Source organism: Taudactylus pleione, unplaced genomic scaffold (genome assembly GCF_031769625.1).
Source record: "Taudactylus pleione unplaced genomic scaffold, aTauple2 ptg000114l, whole genome shotgun sequence".
NCBI lineage: Eukaryota > Metazoa > Chordata > Amphibia > Anura > Myobatrachidae > Taudactylus > Taudactylus pleione.
This window is the reverse complement of record NW_028284516.1, coordinates 19,397,336-19,416,380: the sequence shown is the minus strand read 5'-3', so window position 1 is coordinate 19,416,380 and position 19,045 is coordinate 19,397,336. Positions and strand designations below refer to the sequence as shown.

Below are 19,045 nucleotides of genomic sequence, written 5' to 3'. Positions count from 1 at the left end.
ACACACCTTTAGATGACCAAATAAATTAATTTATAAAAAATAAATAAATCAACCAGGCTAAATTTGATTTGCTAGACTAGTGATGTTACTTAAAAAAATATTTATATCCCAGAGAAAAGTTAAGCTGGGTACACACTATTATACAATTATCTGGCAAATCAGCTGAGAATTTTATGATCTGACAGAGTACTGTATATACCAGTGGTTCTCAAACTCGGTTCTCAGGACCCCACACAGTTCACTTTTTCCAGGTCACCCAGCAGGTGCACAGGTGTATTCATTACTCACTGACACATTTTAAAAGATCCACAGGTGGAGCTAATTATTTCACTTATGATTCTGTGAGGAGACATGGAAAACATGCACTGTTTGGGGTCCTGAGGACCGAGTTTGAGAGCCTGTGGTATATGTATGCATGTAAAATCTCCACATAACTCAGATCGCATCTTCTAGGATGCTAGTAAAATGTGATAAATCCGGTCATGGTATTGTAAACATTTTACAATACGTACGCGCAGACGACAGATATCTGTGCAGCTTGTACAAGTGCATGATCTTTCCATCCAATCATTAGGACAGATAAATAGTAGGATTGGAAGAAATAATTGTATAGGGAGTATGCGTGATTAGTGGTTTTCCTTGCAAGGAAAAATTGTCAGTTCATCACATCTTAAGGCCCCCACACTAGCCGACAGATTGGCGGATCCTCCGGTCGGATACGCCGATCCGTCAGAGGATCAGAGAAATGTAACATTTATAATTTAACTGATCCTCCAACCTGGCATCTCAGGATCGCAGCGTTGAGACAATCCGTCACTAGTGTATGGGGGCTGTTAGGTGAAATTAGCATATTGTGTACCCAGCCAGCTTTAAGAATGAGCCACCACAGCACAAGTTCGGTTACTAAATCAGGATAGCTCAGTTAAAAATCACATTATTTAAACTTGTTTCCCAAAAGATATTTATCAAAACTGGGCGAGAGATTAAATTGTGAGAGATAAAGTACTTCTCAATCAGCTTCCAATTTACATTTTGCAGGCTGTTTAAAAAATGATAGGAGCTGATTGGTTGGTATTTATTTTTTTCAATTTTATCTCTCTCCCAGCTTTGATATATACCCCCAAATCTGCCAGTAATGAAATGTCCTGATGCTATGAATTAAGATGAGAAGTTACAATGTATTTACAATCGAACATCCTGGGGAGCCCAGACTTCACATACCTATAACGTTTTTTCTAACTAAACAGCCATTGTGGCAGCTGTTATAGAAGTAGAAGTCAGAGCACACATCCTGGGACTTGTAGTTCCATAAGAGCTGTAAAGCCACAGGTTGCCTATCTCCTTCATGCATTGCTAAATGTACAGCCAGGCTTTATTGGAAACTAATGTAGAGTTTACAGAGGAGAGGATATACATATGATATTATATATATATATATATATATATATATATATATATATATATATATATATATATATATTGTATGACGTTATGACTTTTACCTTGCAGGTGTACAGAGCAGTAGGATTCCCGGTGTAAGGGAGGAATGCAGTAGTGGTTACCCAGCACAACACTCTCCCCCTGCACACCCCCCTTCTGCATAGTGAATTGTGCAAACCTCCAATAAGTGCACAGCTCTCGTTGCCCCCACCTCTATACAAAGTGAAAGGAGACCTGTAACTGGCTGCATGTACTGTTGTGTCGGTTGGGAGCTTGGTACAGATACAATGCAACTAGTCTGCTCTTTGTCTGGGAGATTTGATGAGAGCAGTTAGGAGGGAGGGACCGTGAGAAGTTATTTGCATCCCAAAGGTTATTATAGGGTTTGTGGAGATCAGTTCAGCGATTTAAAGCTGGACATACTGTATATGAAATGCACACGCTGCATGATAATTAAGTACTGCTGCAGATGACTGCAGATCTGTCTGTGAAGGCATGCAACAGGCATAAGACAAAGGAAATCATCGAGTATGTGAACTTAGCACTATTTATGGAACTTGTCATTTAGTTAATTCATGTAAAAGTCTTGCAAAATGTCAGTTTATTCATTGAGCTTAGCTTGATTGCAAAAATAATAATCCAAAGACCAGTAGTAAATTCAGGAGCAGATAAGTATTACAACAAAAAAGTTAACGACTGTATCTAGTAAACTTAAATATGATGGCAAGCGTGTGAAGTAAGTGGGTGCAGCATGTACAGTATATGTCATTGTTCTTACTTTAACCACTTAACTGACATTTTTTATTTAAAAATGTATATATTTTCTACTTAATTAGGTGAATAGTTTAAAAACATTTAAATATTTTAGTGAAGAAACAAATAGCCAAGTGAGTGTCTCGTACTCAAGCGTGTTCATGTGTCCTCATTGTGACGTTACCTCCCACACCCCCAGTGCCTATAGATCCCAAGTGTCATCCCCCCCACCAGCCGGAATCGGTACGGAATCCCGGCTGCCGCATGGCCGGCAGTTCGATTCCCGGCAGCAACAGCCTGACAGATCAGAGTTCCCGGCAGCGGAAGCCCGACAGCGCTGGAAATCCCGGTTGTCCCTAAGATAAGTGTAAACTAACTTAGCCCCCTAACCCTACATAGGGGTGTCTAACCCTAAATCCCCCCCGGGGGTGCCTAACCCTCCCTCACCCTAGCCTAACCCTCCCAGGGGGTTGCCTAACCTAAGTCCTCCCTAACCCTTATGACGTTATGACTTTTACCTTGCAGGTGCACAGAGCAGTAGGATTCCCGGTGTAAGGGAGGAATGCAGTAGTGGTTACCCAGCACAACACTCTCCCCCTGCACACCGTGCTGCAGAGGTGTATGACACCCTCTGCTACATTTGTGATCCCAGCACTGCGATGGAGGTCGCAGGCTGGGATCACCATCGTGACCATCGATGGTCGCGATGGTGGACGGCGCGGGGCTGCTGGACAGTTGAATAAGCTTCAGCTTACTCAGGCTGGCCGGCTTGCGAGCTCAGCAGACTGCGTACATCGATGCAGTCCCTGGGCTGGCCACTCCCGGAAAACGGGGCAGACACGTCCCGTTTCCAGGAATGCCGACCGCGCTCAAACTGCCCCTTAAATTCCTCTGCTTGTCAATCAGACAGTGGCATTCAAGGGCTTGCGTGTGTCTTCGCAGGACCCATTGTGCACACATGCAGAATGGGTCCTGCGCACGTGCAGATTCCTGATAATCATGAAGCTGCATACAGCAGTGCACTTGTCTGCACTGCTGAATCAGGCCCTTTGTCAGAGTAATATCACCTAGCTGCCTTCACATCCCATGCAGCCACACCATTTAAATATTTAAATATCTGCTCTGGCATTCATAGAGCTAGTACACAACAGTATAAAAAAATACCAGAGCCAACTTTTTAAAAAATGGTTGAGGATGCCCACATTACCCCACCTCCCAATTTACTGAAAATGTAAATGTTATCAGTGACAGCAGGAAATATTGGTGATGCGCAAGCACCAACAGAGCTGGCACATAACATATCTTCAAACATGAGACTTGCAGAATCGGGAGAAAATAAGCCCTGCTTCCAATGCAACCAAGCCCACATCATCCCTAAGTGGGCAAAACTTTGCCTATTTTAATTTAAGCTCCACCGTTTTCTAGTTCAGGACTGTCCCAACAAAAGAAACAGTTGGCAGATATGAACTGCACCTGTTAAAAACATAGACAAAAACTTAGAATTGTTCCCCACTATTAAGAGAACATTATAATTTTTTTGTACTGGAAGAACTCGCCTTAACATTGACACATGTCTATATATTGCTCTATCCATGTAGCCCTTTATTTGGGATGTAGTTGACATACCGGCGGTCAGGATGCCAGTGCTCAGAATGCCGGCGCCGGAATCCCGACCGCCAGTATCCCAATAGGAAGTATTAGGGTTGTGGGTTAGGATTAGGCTGCATGGGGGAGGGTTATGGTTAAGATGCATGGGAGAGAGGGTAATGGTTAGACTGTGGGCGGGGGAGGGTTAGGCTGCATGGGGAGGTAAGGTTAGTGGGAGGGATTAGGGTTAGGCAGGCTACTTACTTGTAGGCGTCGGGATTCTGACCGCCAGCATCCTAACTGCTGGGATTCCGTACCCAACCCCTTATTTAAGTTCCAGCACTTGAAGTAGAGAAACATCTGCATAGCTTTATGTTGCAGAGGAAGGATAATGGGCCTGATTCATATGTGGATGCAATGCCGATATTTACCCAGATTGAGCGATTGTTAGCCATTGATCAGGCATGTAAGACAAATTAAATTATGATTACGATTTTTATATCTTTCCCCTGATTGGTACTTTTCAGCAGCCTTGGATTTCTTTTGGATGTTCTTCTAGCTTCATGATGAAGCTTGTGTATGGAAATGGACTAACCAGTTGTGACTCTGAGACCTCCCACAGACAAGTGTATTTATTTTTAATCAATTGAAACATTTTAATTACCATTGTCTGTTTTTGTATGTAATTAGTTAAGCAAAAACATACGTTTTAATTTTACATTATTTTGTGGTTACAGTATTAATTTATATAGTATGGGTAACTGTTCTCTCTTCTGCTCTTTACATGAAACTGGATCCTTATGCTATTAATTTACTTATAGTGCTGTTATCCACTAGATATACTGAATGTACCACAACTTCAAAAATATTTATAGTTAATCACTGCATGATCAGGGGGATAACTAGTGTTACTTGGCCAAACCTACCACTTACACACTGTGATTGTCACCAGTACAACAACATGGTTTTCCCAATTCTAGGAGAGTAATTACAGTCACCACTGGGCTCCTTTATCTTCACCTGGAGCAATTCATGCTTCTCCGGCATTGTGTAGCTGCTGCAGCAGCAAATTCAACACAAGAATCTAGGATTAACACAAGAGATCTGACCAATGGATAAAAGCAGGGGTGGGGAACCTGTTTTCTGCCGAGGGCCATTTTTATATATATAACATTATTTGCGGTCCCGGTGCAGGCCACGCACCCACTGTGTGACATTATACGGAGGAGAGGCCACCATTTCCGGTGATTACAGCAATCCCCGGAGCATCCTGAGGATGGAGCTGTAAGGGCAGTGGTGTGACCATCTTAAGGACGCTCCAGGTGACACTACTGCATAGATTCTGGCTGCAGGGTGCCATTCTAGGCTAGCAGAAATAATCTTAGAGGCTAGACCAAATGATTCCTCGGGCCTTATACGGCCTCTGGGCCTGAGGTTCCCCATCCCTGGATTAAAGAGTGAACTGTAATCTGTTGATCACAGTAGCAAATGGACAGGCAAATCTGCCACCTGCAGGGACAGCCTAGCAGTGGTAGTGGCTTCCCACTGGAAGTGCCCCCTGCTAATCACAGCCGAAAAGGCAGTCATAGGGGGAGGTGTTTCTCCCCCTTGGCACTGCCAGTCCAGGCTGCGATAGCACAGAGTGCTTCCCATGGGAAGCTACTCCCCTACTTTTATGGCAGCTCTTATTAGCTTCCTGGGCAGAGCTTTTCAACCGCACTACCGCGTCACACTAGTGTGTGGTTGTTAAGTGTGCCACGGAGTCAGTGCAGTCAGAGCCGACTTTACTTGTACTGCACTCCCAGGCAGTGCTGAGTGCTTCTGGGAAGCTCAGACGCACCAGGGTCGTGACCTATGGAGACGTGATGGCATGACATCGTAGGTCACGCACACCATGTTGCCCATCTGCATGTTGCCCATCTGCACGGCCGCCAGCCCGTCTGCACACTGGCCCTGATTCAGAGCCAGACGCTCTTTCAGAGCGTTCGCTCTGAATCAGGGCGTTGTTTTGGGTTTTTTTGGAGCCGGTCCCCTGGCTGCTCGCTTAGCTGTGGGTGACCACCCACAGCTTTTGCGAGCGCCAGGTGATAGTCGCGACCATCGGGCATGTGACGAGACCCTTGTGGTAGGGTCTCGTTCCCGCATACCACAGTGAGCTTCCTGTTCTAATAGAGCAGGAAGCTCAACTACTGACATCACGAGTGATGTCAGTAGGGCCACCCTCAAACGGCAGGCGTTCCTTCGGGAACGCCTCCGTTTGGCCAGCCACCCCCCCTCCCCACCTACAAAACGGGGCGATCGATCAACATCGATCAACATAGAAAGCCGCTCCGTTTTGTTGCGAGCCCTGGAGCGAGTGATTTCTCGCTCTCACCGGGGCTCGCAAATACGCAGTGCGCACGCAGCCTGTGCGCACTGCCCAGCCATCGACCCGCTTGCGAGTGCATAGCCTTTGCGAGTGGGTCTGAATCAGGCCCACTGTTCCCAGCTCTGCACTGTGTGACTGAGCAACTCCAGTCAACGGACAAAACAGGGACGACAGTGAGCCTTCTCAGCTCCCAACTGGTAGGGGCCAATGGTTATTTTATTTTTTCTGTCTTTGTTTATTTTCCTGTGGGGGCAATGTGTGAGTGTTTTTTTCCCATGGGGGACAATCTGTGCTTTTTTCCCATGGGTGTCAAGGTGTGTGTGTTTTTTTCCCATGGGGGACAATGTGTGTGTGTTTTTCCTAATAGGGGCCAACGTGTGTTTTTTTTTTTCCGTGGATGACTGATGGTGTGTCTTAGCAATTTTAAAATCTTGTTCGGTGTGCTGTGATTTTAATATTTTTTAAAATCCCTGTTCTGGGGGCTGCAGCTGATACAGTCCCTACAACCCTGCCAGTTTGCTCATTTGTGCTCATGCATGGGATTGCACATTAGCACAATTACAGACCCCCTGGCCTGACAGGTAAGGATATTTAATGGTTCAATAGCTAAGATTTCTTCCAAAACCACTCAGAATTTGTTGTTTTTTTATCATTGGATTAGGTGAAGTACATCTATTTAAAACTTATCTAACATGATTTTATTTAAAAAAGTATTATTATTATATTTAAACACAGTGGGCCTGATTCAGAGGCGCTCGCTCTGAATCAGGGCGAGCGCTGGTTTTTTTAGGAGCAGCCTCCTGGCCGCTCGCATAGCTGTGGGTGACAACCCACAGCTATAGCAAGCGGCCATGATGATGGTCGCGATGGTCGGGCTTGCGACGAGACCCTTGTGGTAGGGTCTCGTGGCCGCAAGCCCCCGAGAGCTTCTGGCTCAAATAGAGCCGGAAGCTCTCCCACTGACATCACTGGTGATGTCAGTGGGGCCGCCCACAAACGGCAGGCGTTCGCATGGGACCGCATCCGTTTGTGAAGCCACCCCCCGGCCATGCCTACAAAATGGGGCGAGCTGTCGATCAACATCGAAAGCCACCCCTTTTGTAGTGAGTCCCGAAGCGAGTGCTTTTTGCACTCGCTCTGGGGCACCAGCGACCCGCTTGCGAGCGGGTCTGAATCAGGGCCTGTATTCCATAACAAAAACAATTTGTATGGTACTGCATACTGTGCATGCACTTGTAACAGGCCCATAAGGGATGATGAATAGGCCCCTTAGTAATGTTAGGTAATCAGGTGCTCCTTTGGCTATTCATATGCCAGAACTCTCTGGGAGAAATGATAGCTTGAATCTGATTGGTTGCTATGGGCAACATCACCACTTTTAGTGGTGAAGTAAATATAACCCCAACTGTCACTAAATTTCTAAAGTGATGACATCATTTTTGTAACTTTTCAGCTTTATATCCATAGATGTCCTCAAAAGGATGCTGGAGAGTGTCATCCATGGGCGTAACTACCATAGGTGCAAAGGGTACAGCTGCTATGGGGCCCAGAGCTGAGGGGGGGCCATCTTCCTTGTCAAAGTTACATGTGTTATATACATTTTTCATCATTGGGTGGTACATAGGGGCCCTTACAAACTTTTGCTATGGGGCCTTCAAATACCTATTTACGCCCCTGGTGTCAACATAACTAAATGAATAACTGGCAACGATTATTTGAATGATACACAATGCAGGATTAAATAGTACAACATTTACTTAGTATTAAAGCTGCATACACACACAACGATTTTTTTTAATGATTATCGTTAAACGATATCGTTTAACGATAATCGTTTGCAAAAATCGTTCACTTTCTGAGTCAAACGAACGATTATCGTTCATGCGCGTTCACGTTTGTAGTTTGTAGTTCAGTCAGACTTGTCAACTCAACGATTTTCATTAAGGGAATATGCAAAAATCGTTTGTAGTTCATAAAAATCGTTCATTACACATTAAAAAATCTGACAGATAATCTGACAGAAAATCATTCAGAAAATCGTTGGTAACAAAATCGTTGTTTGTGTATGCAGCTTAATGGAGCATACACACGGTCAGATTTGTCAGACTTGTCAGATTTGTCAGATGAACGACTGAACGATTGAAAGTTTTGAACGATTGAACGATTTTTGACTGCATTAAAATGAATGGAATCGTCCAAGTCTGACTGCAAACACATCAGATGTCAGAAATCGTTATCTGACCATCGGGAACGCGCATCGTTGATCGTCCATCGTTCAGGCATGTCAGATATGAACGATTTTCCTTCAGATATGAACGACTGAACGATTTTTAAATCGTTATCGTTCATATCTGAAGGAAAAATCTGATCGTGTGTATGCACCATAACACTTCAAAATATATCACTATGAATAGTCTTAACTCTTCCAATGATTACGTGATTGAATAATATACATATTTTATCATTATTTAGATGCACAGTTTATGTTAATTTAAATAGCTGTAGTTTACTACAGTGTATAAGACAATAAGGCCCTCATTCAGAGCCGCTCGTTAGTGGCAGTACACTCGTTCCGAGCGATGTTTGCACATCTGCGCATGCGTACGGTTTTTAGTACGCATGCGCGAACCAGTCAGTGCGGCCAAAAATCGTTTGTACGCTATATAGCGAGTGCCTGCTATTTTGAGTGACAGAATGAGGCGTATGTGGGTGGTAACAGGGGAAGGTGCTTGAAAATGGGGAGTGGAGATCCGAACGCAGGCGTGCTTAAAGGTCAAAACGGGCGTATTATGGGTGTGCATAATTAATACAGCAGCGTCATTGACCACGTCACTGGGTCCTAAGGCGAGCTCAGGGAGGACAGAAACCTCCCGTGGAGCAGAAAGGCAAAGCCAGAACTGCTCGCAAATTTGTGGTAGCAAACACCAACCACAAGAATAGCGAGCAGTTCATACGCTGGTCGATGTACTCGATTAATCTAATAAATAGCGGACATGACGTATGGTGCGAGCGGCCAGGGGGCGTTTTTAACAAATAAACGAGCGTATGTTTTGCTCGCTCGTTCAGACCTAGAGGCGTGAACAGACTGCAATTTGCGAACGGATCATTTGAATAGCCACCCCTTGTTTTTGAACGAACGACCGCAAATAGCGAACGGCTCTGAATCAGGCCCTAAGTTAGTCCCGGCCTTGGCTTTTTAAAATGGGTGCAATACTAAGGTTTGTATTGAATAATTGTGTTGTTTTATGGTTTAGTTAGGGCACCGGAGATGTAAAACAAGGTTCAAAGATTGCAAACGTTTTTACAAGCTTCATTGTCTTACTTAACATGCTATGTGGCAGTCTTCAGAAGAATTCCTGTGGTAGGCTGATGTTCACTAACATATAACAAAAGAGTCGCTTTTCAGTCATACAATATTCCGGCATCCATTATCTGTGGCCTTGCATATTATGTTGTTCTGCTCTCAGCTTTACTTAATTAAACATTACTTTAAATTTATTTTTACCAAGGAAACACTTTAGTTTCTCACATTCCTTACACAGCTCAGTGTTAATACAATATTTAACAATCACTGTTATCCCTTGACATGTCTTCAGTAGACCGCGTTGCGACTCATTGTAAATGTAAATGAATTACGTGCCATCGTTCACCTTGAAAGATGAATAAAAAAAAACATATATTAATTATTTTGGGTCATTTCAAGCACCATCTCCACCTGTCCTATTACCCGGTGCGATCTGAAAATTAGATATAAAGACCTTGAAAATATAAAGCAACGGCTGTGTCGAGTGCCGCTCTTCAACAATCATTAGCATGCTTTGTGGTGCTGTGTGTCGCTATAAAGGCAGCCGCTGTCTATTGTAAACGCCAAGCGTACATTTATAAGTAGTACTTTAAAATATGTAATTTTGGTAACAGTAAACAAATATATTGGGGCATATTCATCAGAATCCACATTTTTAATGCGGATTTTATAAATATTTTTCGCGTATATTCCCAAAGTTAAAATGAATATTTTTCACGTAAATTTACTAACCATCTCTTCCCAGGAGACAGGCTCCGATAAGAGTCCATCCTGGTGAAGAACTGGAAGCAGTGTGTTAGCATAACGCTATCTCACTGCATCTTCGTTCGGGTCCCCAATGCACACCCCACATGCCCAGTTGCCGGCCGGCACATGCGTCAACGAGGGGCAACGGGGAGGGAGCCTCTGTAAAACTGTGTGAATAAATAGCCCATAGGCTAACTTGTGGGTATCCCCCGAAAATGGCTGTTTTCTGCTAATATCCCACAAATCAAATATATCTGATAAATAGACCTCCTAGACTAGAGAGTAATATTATATGGGGTGATAGGATTTTACCATCAAAGAGACATAACTATTGTAATATAGATTAAATAAATACACTGAAGCATTCTATAATCACTGGTACACAAATAAAAAGGCAGCAGTTTTCTCTGTGTTATCACTAATTTGGAATTGCACTAAGCACCCTGGATGGAAATTGTACATAGTTTTAATTTCATTCCTTCTAAATGTTCCTTTATAGCAGACCTCAAGATACATTCCTACTACCCAGGCTTTGAGACTAGAAGTATTCCTAGATTTGCTGGTGTGTGTGGGGAGGAATATGGGGCATAAATTAGTGTAAGGGAAGATTGGGATTGGCTTTATTATGTGACCCTTTTGTGTGTTGTTTTTACATTATTGATAGATCACGTAGATATAAAATGCACACACATGAGATATCACCGAAACGCAATTTGAAGCTGAGCAGACTGCACATAAAAAAGCTTAAAAAAGGCGAGCATTCGCATTACAAAACGTTTCTGTACAGGTTCTGTAGCTGCACCAATGTAAGTAGATATAGAACCATCCCCAGATGGCATTTGTTTCTTTTATAAGTTATACTTTTTGTCACTTGATAAGTGGCAAAACAGGATCTATATCGGCAGCTATGTAATGCATTTAGCTAGGCACTGTTAAAGCGATGACTAAGGAAAAGCCCTTTCATACATTTTGCTAAACAAAACAATTCCTTAATTTCTTCTTCAGGGTCCATAGGGCTCCACAGGGAGACATTGGGGTGTAGGTGTGACCTGGAGGACCGGACACCAACAGCAAAGCTCTTCAATCCCAGGATGCACAGGTCCTTCCCCCCTATACCTCGCCCACAGCCTGAGGGCACTTCAATTTCGTTGGTGTCCGGCAAGGAGCTGGACCTCCATTATAACAGGGGGCTGCCATATGCAGTCCAAGCTCTATTTTTTGGGGGGGATTTATTTAATTTTTACCGGAAGGGTGAGCAGCACCAGACTGTGCTCCGGACGTCTGTGCTGCCACCCCATCACCCCTACGCGGTGTCGTGACTCCAAGTCTGTGCTAGGTAATCCCATCGGGGCTCCGAGGGGACTATCTAGCAAGCTCCCCGGACCCCCAGACTGTAGCACAGAATCCAGGGGACAGGTTAGGCGGAACCCTGTTCGCAGGGACCAGCGTAATAGTGCGTTCTTCCATCCGGTCTCCGGAGACAGACTGGAGGCGCTGATGTGGACACTGGGGAGGCAGCCCACTAGACCACCGGGGCAATAACATACTGGTGCATAGGCATATACTAAGGCCAGGGGACCCAGTGGTTAACGTCAGCCAGGGGATAAGTCGCTCTCCCTGCAGCCCCTCCCCCAGCTCAGAGCGCTATTCCACTGCGGCCCTGGTATTCCCTGGGCTGCTCCTTCACCCTCTGCCCCCTCAGAGATGCACGACAGCCATTTTAGGCAAGCAGTCTCCGGGAATCGCTGGGTCCAGCCTCCCTGTATACCTCTCCCACGGGCCAGGTTGCACAGCACTATATCCTAGCGTTCCCGCTAGGCTGTTTTAGCGGGGCGCGGCGCCCTGCCCTCCTTCTGGAGGGCAAAAAGCACCCTGCCCTCCAGGAGGAGGGCAAAAAGCGCCCTGCCCTCACAGCCTGCGGGAGCCGTTCTCACCCGCGGGACGCAGTGTCCCGCGGGTAGAGAAACATGCGGTGACCCTGTCACCGCCGGAGAATAGAGGCCGGGCGCATGCGCCCGGCATCTATTCTCCCTGTCTGCAGGGCTTGGGGGCTGCCCGGCGTGTCCGTAAGTGCCGGGCACGCCCCCAAGAGTGACGAAAAGGGGACGCGTCTTATAGACACGCCCCCTTTTCCGATGACCACGCCCCCTTCTCGGTCGCGGGCGCGCGGGCATGCCCTCTCTAGCTCCGGCGCCCAGCCTCCCGCCGGAGCTAGAGGGAACACTAATATCCTACCAGCCACTGTTGTCTGTGTAGTCGATAATGGTGCCCATTGCAGAAATGTGATTAACATCTATTTTTTTACTTTCAGTTATAACTATCTCTTTCTTCTACTAAACCCTGTCATACTAAGGTATAGAGGGTCATTGTACATATCTAACGTGGTTGCACGCTCCCTGGAATCATATATAGCGCTTTTGCACATTAACTTGTGCCATATATAGCGCTGTCATTCCAGGGGGGCCACCAGCAGTGCAGTTGCACACTATATTGTGCTCTCTCTATATACAGTCAGGTGCATAAATATTGGGACATTGACAGAATTTTCAGATTTTGGCCTCTATTCACCACCATAATGGCTTTGAAATGAAACAAACAAGATGTGCTTTAACTGCAGACTTTCAGATTTAATTTCAGGGTAATTACATCCAAATCAGGTGAACGGTGTAGGAATTACAACAGTTTCTAGATGTGCCTCCCACTTGTTAAGGGACCAAAAGTAATGGGACTATCAACTCAAAAGCTATTTCATGGACAGGTGTGGGCTATTCCCTCGTTATTTCATTATCAATTAAGCAGGTAAAAGGTCTGGAGTTGATTCTAGGTGTGACATTTGCATTTGGAATCAGTTGCTGTCGACTCTCAATATGAGATCCAAAGAGCTGTCACTATCAGTGAAGCAAGCCATCATTAGGCTGAAAAATCTAAACAAACCCATCAGAGAGATAGCAAAAACATTAGGTGTGGCCAAATCAACTGTTTGGAACATTCTTAAAAAGAAAGAACGCATCGGAGAGCTCAGCAACACCAAAAGACCCCGGAAGACCACAGAAAACAATTGTGGTGGATGACAGAAGAATTATTTCCCTGGTGAAGAAAAACTCCTTCACAAACAGTTGGCCAAATCAAGAACACTCTCCAGGAGGTAGGTGTATATGTGTCAAAGCAAAAACAATCAAGAGAAGACTTCACAAGAGTGAATATAGAGGGTTCACCACAAGATGTAAACCGTTGGTGAGCCACAAAAACACGAAGACCAGATTAGAGTTTGCCAAACAACATCTAAAAAAGCCATTACAGTTCTGGAACAACATCCTATGGACAGATGAGACAAAGATCAACTTGTACCAGAGTGATGGGAAGAGAAGAGTATGGAGAAGGAAAGGAACTGCTCATGATCCAAAACATACCACCTCATCAGTGAAGCATGGTGGTGGTAGTGTCATGGCGTGGGCATGTATGGCTGCCAATGGAACTGGTTCCCTTGTATTTATTGAGTAGCAGAATGAATTTTGAAGTGTTTCGGGCAATATTATATGCTCATATTCAGTCAAATGCTTCAGAACTCATTGGACGGCGCTTCACAGTGCAGATGGACAATGACCCGAAGCATACTGCAAAAGCAACCAAAGAGTTTTTTAAGGTTAAAAAGTGGAATGTTATGCAATGGCCAAGTCAATCCCCTGACCTGAATCCGATTGAGCATGCATTTCACTTGATGAAGACAAAACTGAAGGGAAAATGCCCCAAGAACAAGCAGGAACTGAAGACATTTGCAGTAGAGGCCTGGCAGAGCATCACCAGGATGAAACCCAGCCCCTGGTGATGTCTATGCGTTCCAGACTTCAGGCTGTAATTGCCTGCAAAGGATTTGCAACAAAGTATTAAAAAGTGAAAGTTAGATTTAGGATTGTTTAGTTTGTCCCATTACTTTTGGCCCCTTAAAAAGTGGGAGGCACATAAGAAACCGTTGTAATTCCTACACCATTCACCTGATTTGGATGTAATTACCCTGAAATTAAATCTGAAAGTCTGCAGTTAAAGCACATCTTGTTTGTTTCATTTCAAAGACATTGTGGTGGTGACTAGAGGCCAAAATATGAAAATTCTGTCAACGTCCCAATATTTATGCACCTGACTGTATATATATATGTATATACGTATACCTTGTGCCATATATAGTGTTGTGGCATACTACATGCTGTAATTTTTAGCTTTGTTGCATACTACATGGTGCCATATATAGTGCTGTTCATACGATATTGGGACATATATAGCGCGATTGCACACTACATTGTGCCATATTTCACATACTGCAGGGTGTTCACTGCATTGTATCATTACTATGGCTGGCAGAGGAAACAAAACAAACAGCCGCAGGATCCTTCGCCTATTCTGTTGTCCTTTAAAGCCTGCTCAGCGGGTTTGGCCCCAGGGGACTTTATTCAGAATGGGCTTTGCGCTAATTGCTACACAGCCTCTGGTCCCGCAGCCCTGATGTCTCTCCCTCTGGATCCTCCCTGGGCGGCCTTTTCACAGAGAGCGGTCCCCGTAGTGGCTCCTCCTGTGGGATGGCTACAGCAGGTACTCCCTGCAAATTAATTTTCTCCCCAATGGGGTAGATATGCTGTCTACCTCAGTACAGAGTTTGGTTACTACTTCTACAGCCTTGCAGCAAATGCTACACAAGGAAAAGCCTTTACCTACTTAACGTGCTCTGTTATCTTCCCAGTCCACTCAGTTATCTGATTCTGATATATTATCTGGGGAGGCAGAAGACGCAGACCTCTCTGACTCCGTCTCTGGAGAAGAGGAGCCACCCTCTAAGCTAGATATACCTGCTCACAGGGCCGCCATCAGGGGGGTACTGACGGGACTTGAGTCCCGGTCCCGGACGCTGGCAGAACCCCGGCTCCTACTACTCAGGCACAGCCAGCCGCTGATACTGGCCGCCGCAGACCTGGTCCTCTTTAAGTAAATGGTGGAGCGCCTGCTCGGGCCGCTCCTCCAACCTACAGCCGGGCACACAGAGACCTGCCGGCCCCTGTGTACAAGACTGTAGTCAGCGTCTGCCGGGGGATGCAAATAGAAGTAGTCAGAAGGAAGAACTCGGAGCCCTCCTCCGGCTCATGGTCCCTGTAATATATGGGAAGGGGGGGCCCTGCCCTGCCTATTTTCTAAGTCCCGGGCCCCACAATTTCTGATGGCAGCCCTGCCTGCTCTTGTTAGAGTTGTAAAATCCATTTTACAAATTGAAGAGGATGAACCCGTTCCTAAGAAAAAGACTGCACTTTTTAAACGACAAAAGGTAATTTTCCAAGAGTTCCCTCAATCAGACCAGCTATCTGATCACATGAGTGAAGCATGGATCATGCCTGGTAAAAGGTTTCAAATCCCAAAGCGATTCATATTACCCTCTTCCAGCTACTGATTGCACTAAATGGGAAAGTTCCTCCAGCGGTGGATTCTCATGTAACTTATTTGGTTAAAAATGCCACGTTACCAATTCACACTGCACCGTAACCTCCTTGAAGGAGACTACAGATAGACGTATAGAAGCTTGTCATAAATCTATATACTCTCTTACAGGAGCTATTACCCGTCCTGCTAGGGCCACAGCCTGGGTAGTGAAAGCCATTGAGAGTTGGGCAGAAGCTCTAGAAGAAACACTTCCCCATGATGCTTCATGGGAACAACTCTCCTATGCATCTCACATTAGGGATGCATCCTCCTACTTAGGTGAGGCAGCTATGGATACGGCTCTCCTGGCCTCCAGGATATCTGCCTCTTTGGTAGTGGCCCGTTGTATCATTTGGCTCCGTTCCTGGAAAGCAGATTCAGATTCAAACTGGGCTCTGGAGTCTCTCCCCTATTCGGGGAACATCCTATTTGATCCAGAGCTAGATAAAATTGTGACTACCTTGGCGGCTAACAAGATGGCGTTCATGCCCTCTGCATATAATACAAAGCCTCGGACGTCATCCTTTCGGTCCTTTTGCCCTCAAGGAAAAGCCAAAGGTCAGTCCTTTCCACAGCACCAGACATCAGCCAAGGCATCCAAACCTATGGCCGAACAGGCCTGGGCTACTAGACGTCCACCAGCCAAGTCTACGGACAAGCCTGCAGCATGACGGGGATCCCAGGGTGGGAGGCCGACCTTCAATTCGCCCAGGTTTGGCATCAAACCACGTCCGATGCCTGGGTAAGAGATGTGGTCTCCCACGTATACGCCCTCTCTTTTCTGAGGCGACCCCCCCAACAGTTCGTTTACACAGGATCTCCGATCGGACTCAACCAAGTCCCTGCTGCTCCACAAAGCCATTCAGTCCTTACTGAATTCAGGTGTGATAATTCGCATCCCCTCCTCACAATGGGGCAAGGGCTATTATTCTACCCTTTTCTTAGTTCAGAAGTCCAATGGGTCATATCGGCCTATCCTCAATCTCAGACTTCTGAACAAGTTTATCAGGGTGCCAAGTTTTGTATGGAAACTCTCCATTCTATTATCCTAGCTATGGAGCCTGGAGATTTTATGGTATCCCTGGACATTTAGGACGCTTACCTATATGTACCTCTAGCACCTTTTCATCAACAATATCTCCAGTTTGCTATACTACAGCTACATAACCAATTTCAGGCTCTACCGTTTGGCCTCTCAATGGCCCCTCAGGTTTTTACCAAGATCATGGCAGTTATGGCGGACTATCTTCGTCGTCAAGGGATCAGACTGCTCCCATACTTGTATGATCTTTTGCTGTTGGCAAGCTCCCCAGAGACTCTTTAACATCATCTGCAGGTAACCATTACCTTTCTACAAATGCACGGTTGGATGACCAATTGGAAGAAGTCTTCCCTGACACCCTCTCAAAGGATGGTACATTTGGGAGCCCTCCTGAACTCTCGAGTTCAGAGAATCTTCCTGACAGCAGACAAGATTTCATTACTACAGTACAGACTACGCAGACTGTTTCACAATCGCAGAGTGTCAATTCACTCTGCAATTCAGGCCTTGGATCAATAGTATCCACCTTTGACATGGTGCAATTCACTCAGTTTAACTCCAGACCCCTGCAACACCTGATCCTCTCCAGGTGGAACAGACTACCCCATCTGCTCAAATCCCAGATGATAAGCCTCCCCCTAGAGGTTCGCTTGTCCCTAACCTGGTGGCTACAGACTCACCATTTGAACCAGGGTCATCCATTTTGGATCCCAAACTGGGCGCTCCTCACCATGGACACAAGCCTCTGAGGGTGGGACACAGTAACCGGTCAACACTACTTCCAGGGCCGATGGTCCCCAGTAGAGGCAATGTTACCAATCAACATCCGGGAACTTCGAGCCATATACAGAGCTCTCACTCTGGCTCAGAATATTCTGAAAAACAGGCCAGTACAAGTACAGTCTTACAACGCCACAGCTGTGGCCTACCTCAATCATCAAGGGGGCACTCAAAGTCAATTAGCAATGACAGAGGTGTCACGCATTCTCACATGGGCCGAACGCAATCCCATCTCCGCAGTGTTCATCTCGGGGATTCTCAATTGGGAAGCGGATTTCCTCAGCCGTCACAACATGTATGCAGGAGAATGGTCTCTACACCCAGAAGTCTTTCAGCTTCTGGTGGACAAATGGGGTTTTCCAGAAGTGGATCTCATGGCCTCAAGACACAACAACAAACTTCCAATTTATGGAGCAAGAACAAAGGACCCGACGCGGCCTTCATAGATGTCTTGTCAGTGACATGGACTTTCCAGTTGGCATATCTCTTCCCTCCAATATCCCTGCTTCCTTGAGTGCTTCAGAAGTTCAGACAGAAAGGAGGCACAGACCTGTTAATAGCTCCGGCTTGGCTCAGACGTCATTGGTACTCGGATCTTCTAAGACTTTCCATAGACATCGCTCTTCAACTTCCTCTACAAGTAGACCTGTTGTCTCAGGGTCCCTGTGTACATCCGAACCTAGCCCATCTGTCTTTAACGGCTTGGTTCTTGAGACTTCCCTCCTAACGGCTAAGGGATTTTCTAGCTCTGTGGTCCAGACCATGCTCAGAGCACGTAAACCGTCCTCAGCTAGGATTTACCACAGAATTTGGCATTCATATTTCCAATGGTTTCCTCCTCAAAACTAAACTCAGGTCTTTAAGGTTTCTTGAATTCTTGCTTTTCTTCAGGCTGCACTAGAACTAGGCCTCTGCCTAGCATCTCTCAAAGTGCAAGTTTCTGTTTTGTCTATCTGGTTTCAACAAAAGATTGCTTCTATGCCATATGTCCACACCTTCCTGCAGGGTGTTCTACGGATATAACCTCTATTTGTCCCTCCTATTGCTCCATGGGATTTGTCAGTGGTGCTCAAAGCACTTCAGAAACCTCCATTTGAACCTCTGGAATCGGGGAATATCAAATGTCTCACCTTGAATACTCTGGTTCTTCTGGCTATACAATCTGCCAATGGGGTATCAGATTTGGGGGCAATTTCATGCCTCTCCCCCTTTCTGATATTTCATCAGGATAGGGCTGTTCTTCAAACTCGCCCAACCTTCCTTCCTAAGGTGGTTTCTCGCTTCCACCTGAATACAGAAATTGTGGTTCCGGCCTTACATTAACCAGACCTCTTGGCAGGTGAGGCATCTTTGGATGTGGTCCATGCTCTAAAGATCTACGTGGACTGTACTACTTCCATCAGGAAATCTGACTCCCTCTTTGTCCTATATGGATTCCACAAGAAGGGATGGCCAGCTAACAAACAGTATAATTTTTAGATGAAAGTTCTAGTTGCACCAGACAATGTAAATACCCTGTTTATTTATTATTATGAACCCCACAAAAAATCACTCTCTCTCATTG

The 19,045-nt window shown here is 45.5% G+C and overlaps 1 protein-coding gene across 5 annotated transcripts in view; it reads right to left on the bottom strand.

Annotated features, from left to right (window-relative positions):
- The window catches only part of LOC148524991 (uncharacterized), a 465,228-nt gene extending 463,642 nt beyond the window's left edge, over positions 1-1,586 (bottom strand). For all 5 annotated transcript variants that reach the window (XM_088471429.1, XM_088471430.1, XM_088471433.1 and 2 more), the window contains exon 1: positions 1,503-1,586. The gene's annotated coding sequence lies outside the window, so the exon portion shown is untranslated. The remainder of the gene's footprint in view (positions 1-1,502) is intronic.
- Between the last annotated feature and the right edge of the window lie 17,459 nt (positions 1,587-19,045).